Below are 6,096 nucleotides of genomic sequence, written 5' to 3'. Positions count from 1 at the left end.
CCAGGAAACATGTGCCGTATGTATCAAACTGCCGCACGGGGCTAGAACCGCAGTATGCATGTGAGCTAGGTGACTCACTGTCAACTGCGCTTATGTTAGTGTGTATGCATTCAATGGTGTGTCCCGCGAATAAAGGGAGGAGATATTATACGTGTGGCTGATTATGTATTCCGTTGAATTTACAAAAATTCACGCAAATTAGCGAATTGTACCTGAAATTTCTCCACCTCTAAAGAGCAGGTGTAAACTGAGACACAAGACAGAAACATAGATATAGGCTGCGAAGATATACTGAAATAATCTTCACAGCAAGAACACTATTTCAACCCCCAGAGCAAGAAATCATCAAACAGATTAGTAATAGTAAATATTATTTAATGATGTCAGCCAAGCAATAATTAAGGCTGGGTGTTTGTCACAGAAAATATTTTATTAAATTGACCAATATCTCATGCAAGGCAATTGGAAGCGACTGGAATAACGTGCTCAACTGTAGTGACAGTAACTGAAGTAAAAATAAATCCATAAATAAATGTCCATCACAGAAAGAGCGTGAGTTTGTTTTGATTAGTTATCCTCGAAAACAATCGCGGAGAAGAAACTGGGAATTAAAGGGTCCGAAAATCACCTGTGACTTCCATGACAAACACCCAGCCATACAAATAATTACACTTCTGTGAGAAATAAAAGATGTAGTGGAGTCTCTCACACGACGTTCCCATTCTATCCCGGCAATAGTGAAGCTCATTGCAAAGATACATGCAGAATATACGCTTTTACGATAAATGGTTATCACCACACGCAGTGAAAATATTCAAAGCACTAAACACGTGTTTTAACTGCGCGGTTTAAGATCTGCCTATTTTGCAAAATGCGGTTCCTGGGCAGTTCCGTTCACTGATTACGTAATGAGCTGTTGCTCATTTGTGTGTAATTTTGTTTTGTTTTTAAATCATTGTAATTCACAAAAACAGCAATATACTTCTTCTTTTTTAAACATTCAACTCACTCTCACAATTATAGCAAGCTTTTTTGAGTCTAGGCTCCGAAAAAGGTGAAGGTTCTTTTCTACATATCAGCTTTAAACTTTAAATTCAGCTAATAGGATAGTAAGCAATCCCTAAGGACATTATGTGTGGGCATCTTGAGATAAGGATAACTTAATAAATTTCAGCTAAAATCTGGTTTACATTTTGTGCATTTGGAGTGACCGTAATGTGGTGTTTTTGGTGTGTTTTTATTTTATTTATATATTTATTTATTTATTCTTGCTTTGATGTCTTATTCATTGTTCTCATGTGGTTCTCATGTAGTTGCTACTGATATCCATCTTGGTTGAGATCCACAATAAGCTATGGTCAGCACTTGATTTTTCATGCTTGAAAGCAAAGCTCCTTGAGATTTTTATTTTGAAAACCATGAGAATAAGAACTTTGTTGGGGGCATCTTATTTACATTTATTTGTGTTTTTTGGGGAATAGTGCCTTGACTGCAAAAGTAAAACTCTTCTATATAGCAGGTGGTGGTGTTCAGATGGGAGATGGCTGTTCATAAACTAAAGGGAAGATTACAAAGAAAATGTATCATTATCACACTTTCATATATGTCTGTCTGTTTTGACTCTGATGTACATGTAACTGCAGCTGGGAAATAAATACAATTACACTGATTTAGATTCGACTGTTGCCTGTATTTTTATGTTTTTTCACTTTCATTGAATGCCTGACTGCTGTTTGGTTATACTCAGTTGTCTCTTTCACCATTACTGAACTTTGATATTATTTTAGCAGTTCAGCTTTCCCAGATTTCTAAAGTATTGTACCCTTGGTGTATTAAGGTTTCATAATTATTGGTAATCATTTACTATTTATAACAGCACAGAGTATTTTCCTGAAATGTGGAACACATTTCTCTTTCCATACTTCACCACCTGGACCTTCCCTCCCTCTCCAGTTCCAATTGGCGGTCTGTGTGTGCACTAGTTTTGTATATACATACGAACTTATAAGGTGTGGAACTTACTTCACTGCTATAACTGGACGCTGGCTATCACATTTACACATTGACAGTACGTTTTCAATGTGTTTCTGTGCACGTGTAGGCTATTTTTTTGTATCTAAACAGTCGTGTTAGTTGGAATGGTTGAACGCTAATGTCTAAGCGTATGTGCCTGATGCCGTTTAAGTGCGGTAAAGTTTAATATTCAATTTTCGGACTGAAGCTATTAAGCTCTTCCACAAAACACTGTGCACAGTGCTCAAAATAACTGTTTGTTAATCAATGGAGCCCAGAGGACGCGGCGCAACGCTTTTTTCATCGCACTTTTAATTCAACAATATATTTCGTCAATAGCTTCAAAATGACAATGGTAACACATTCCAGAACAACTGCGTTATGATGTGGGACCGTACAACATTAAGGCATAACATTTCAGTTACACATTAGGCATATTATTTATTCTTAAACAATATTTATATGTTCGCAACGAATTGTCATTTTTAGGCCATCTGAAAAGTGCTTTGTTGTCTGAAAAATGGTTATCAAGTAAAATTATAAAATAATCCACAGGGAACCACAGGGCTGAGAGTGTTCAGACAATGTATTTAGGATCAAGAGGATCCCCCCAGGAGTTCATGTTTGAGTTTTTACAGATGTTTCAAGTATTATATTAATATTCCAATAGCTTAAAAGTCACATAACCAATTGACTCCAAACCAATGCCAATTAATTCAACTATTAATGCCACATAGGGTACACCGCTTTCTATTGTCAGTCTGTGCATCTTTATGTTTTATTTAAAGGGAAATAATAATATTTCAGCAAGCTGATTGAAGTAAAGCATCTTGTGTAACCCCGACTGAAAGCAAATGCTTCCAGGCATTGTCTTGCTGGTTGACAGCTTGCCTATTTTCATCTTATCTCCAAATTTCGGTACAAGCCCCAGTGTAGCCACAACAAGATCAGTGCAGCTGTCGGGCCAATGAACAAGGCCCCAAACTTAGTTTACCCCCCTGCTTTGTCTAATCAGCTGTAAGTCGCTTCGCATAAAAGTGTCAGCTAAATGACGGCAAATGTCAAATTTCCTTTGCAACCCAAATCTTGGCACAATGTGATGTGCATTTGATTGATCTGCACTGCAGGACACAGGCATGCCTGACATACTGCAGAATATCAGCCAGTGAGGGAATTCTAATGTTGTGATAGAATTGATGATGATGATGATGATGATTTCAAAAACAGGCATCACTTCACATTTCTCAGGAAATAAATCACAAAACAAAAAATATCCTACTACAAAGTCACAGACATTACATCTGTTGGTCATGTTTTTGGCACCCTTTGTCCCTCATGAATATCCATTGCCAACACTGTGGTAGTGGGGCAGCAGTGTCTCCGACTGTGCACAGTGTGTGTGTGTGTGTGTGTGTGTGTGTGTGTGTGTGTGTGGATGCCTCACTGTCTGCACAGTTTTGTGTGTGTGTTTGTATGTACTCAGTGAGCACTTTATTATGTCTACCTGTACACCAGCTAAATGCATAAAAGCATGCTGATGTAGTCAAGAGGTTCAGCTGTTTTTAAGACCAAATGTCAGAATGGGGGAGAAATGTAATTTAAGGTGACTTTTTGACTTTTGACAATAATTGTTGGTGCCAGACAGGGTGATTTGAATATCTGAGAAACTTCTGATCTACTGGGATTTTCACACACAACAGTCTCTAGACTTTGCAGAGAATGGAGTGAAAACTAAAAATATCCAATGAGCAGCAGTTCTGCAGGCAAAAATGCCTTAATTAGAGAGGTCAATAGAGAAGGCTGCAGCAGCAGAAAGTAATAAATACCTTATAAAGTGCTCACTGAGTGTATATGTCTCACTGTTTGCACAATTGTGTGTGTGTGTGTGTGTGTGTGTGCGTGTGTGTGTGTGTTGCATTTTTGTAGGTGTCAAAAGAGCCATCCCAATGCCTCACATATGAGTGGAAGGAGCTACATGCTTGAACACTTGTCAGTTTCTGAAGTTAATATATAGGAATTTTAAATTAATTTTAGAATGTTCTGTTTTCTTTGTGCTATGGATTGAGGCACAGGTTGAGTCTCTAGCTTAGACCTGGCACGGACACGCCATTTAAATGAAGTACTCCTTGTTGCCGTCGTCCATGGAACCTTCCAGTCCTGGCTCTCTCTTCAGTGCGGCGTCAGGAGTCTCTGGGCGCTCTGTGCCTTTGGCTTTGTTGGTACGGTAGGTTCCCTTGCGCTGGTGTATGTAACAGAGGAGCACGACAGCCAGGCAGATCAGCACCAGTATCACCGCGGCGATCACCCCTAGGGAGGGTGAGGTCACAATTCAGGCACAACATAGAACAGAACTGGAGGAACAGCCACTTCATGATTACTTAAAGCCATTTAGCCAACAAATGTGTTCCATGCTGTATCAGCATAATTTACAGCTGAATCTAGTCCCACCCCCCAATTGCCATAGAGATCCATTCAAAATTTAGTGAACAACTCAGATAATAATCCATACTGTATTTTATGTTCAAGCTATTTCAATACATGTATTCTCATGTTTCAATGTTTTTTAATGAGGAATGAATGTCATTCCATCACAGACAGATGGCAATTAGCCGTCACAAGTCACAATTATAAGGTGCCCCTGCAAAATTCATTAGTGCCCCTGCAAAAAACATCCATTGTATTTGACAGGTATGAGGTGCTTCTCCTTGTATGCATTCCGTTTTGTTGCCAAAAATGTTGATGGTTCACTATGTGGCCTCATACAGGCATAACTGTTTTTTTCATAGATCAATCAATGTCTGAATTATCTGTTACACATATCTATTTAAATTATTCAGACACCAGCAGAGTTGAGGAAATGACATTGCAATTCTTCAAAACAGCCACCAGATGGTGATATAAATTGCATTTTGAACTTTTGGTCTGTTGGGCACATCCTAGCTTGAACTGCAATATTACAGGTTTCTGAGAGTTGATATTGGTCTGACTGTCACAGGCATCAGCAGTAACCCCCCCCGCCCTTCCAAAACAGAAAATGAAAAAAAATAAAAATAAAAACAATGTACTAATTACCAGACTTGTGATGGTCAAGCACCTCGTTTCTGTTATGAATTGACCGTTCTTTGGCTTTCCCCATGCTGATGGATGACAAAGGGATTTTGCATACATGTTACCTCATTTTTGTACTCTAGTGAAACAGGAAGTGATAGAATGATACAATATAGTTCCATTAGACTGAGATGAGCTAAATTAAGTAAAATTGTATTGCCAAAATAGGTTTTCACTTTGTTTGATTTTATTTACAAAAATTGTTAGGGGTGCCAACCTTATACCTGTGGTATTCAGAAAACATGAGATTCAGAAAACATGAGAGCAAATGTGTTGAAATAAAAGGATATAGCTTTCCCCAACATAAGATATAGATAATATTCCGTGTTGCTATGGAATCCCTGCCCTGCATGCATATGTGCAGCTCTGGCTCCTGACATTGTCCTTTCCCAATAGAGGGGGTTTGCACACCATGGACACTGCTGGCTCTCTCTGGAGCTTTTGTGCAGAAGAAGAATAACATTGTGTTTTCTCCTCCAGCAGAAAGTGAGGCCTGCTGAATGCTCATAACTCATAGCAGGGCGGTAGGATCTTGCTCCTGTGATGCCCCTGTGTAGGACCGTCTTATTTATTTGGAAATAATATATATGGAAATAATATATTTATTTTGTGTTGCTTTGGAAATATGTTTCTATGGAAATAATATATACTCTGTTGGGACTTTCAGCCACACCCTTGAAAGCTTGAGTTGACAAGGGACGCAGCATCTTTCGACGGTTGCTCACCAGTCGACCAACAGGAAGACAGATTACACAGCGTTTAAAAAGCCGGTGGGAAGACTTTATAAATTCGACAAGACTTGTTCTACAAAACCCAAGCATTGGATTCGGCTGCCACGGACAAAGTCGTGTTACTGTATGTGAGTTACTTTCTGCATTCCTTGGCAATCGACAATCAAGATGCAAGACAGCAAGGTAAAACTGCACTTTTTGCTCAGATGAGCAGACATTGAATACACAAGAGAGGAGAGTGATT

This window comes from Conger conger, chromosome 17 (assembly GCF_963514075.1).
Source record: "Conger conger chromosome 17, fConCon1.1, whole genome shotgun sequence".
Taxonomy (NCBI): domain Eukaryota; kingdom Metazoa; phylum Chordata; class Actinopteri; order Anguilliformes; family Congridae; genus Conger; species Conger conger.
This window is presented reverse-complemented; position numbering follows the sequence as displayed.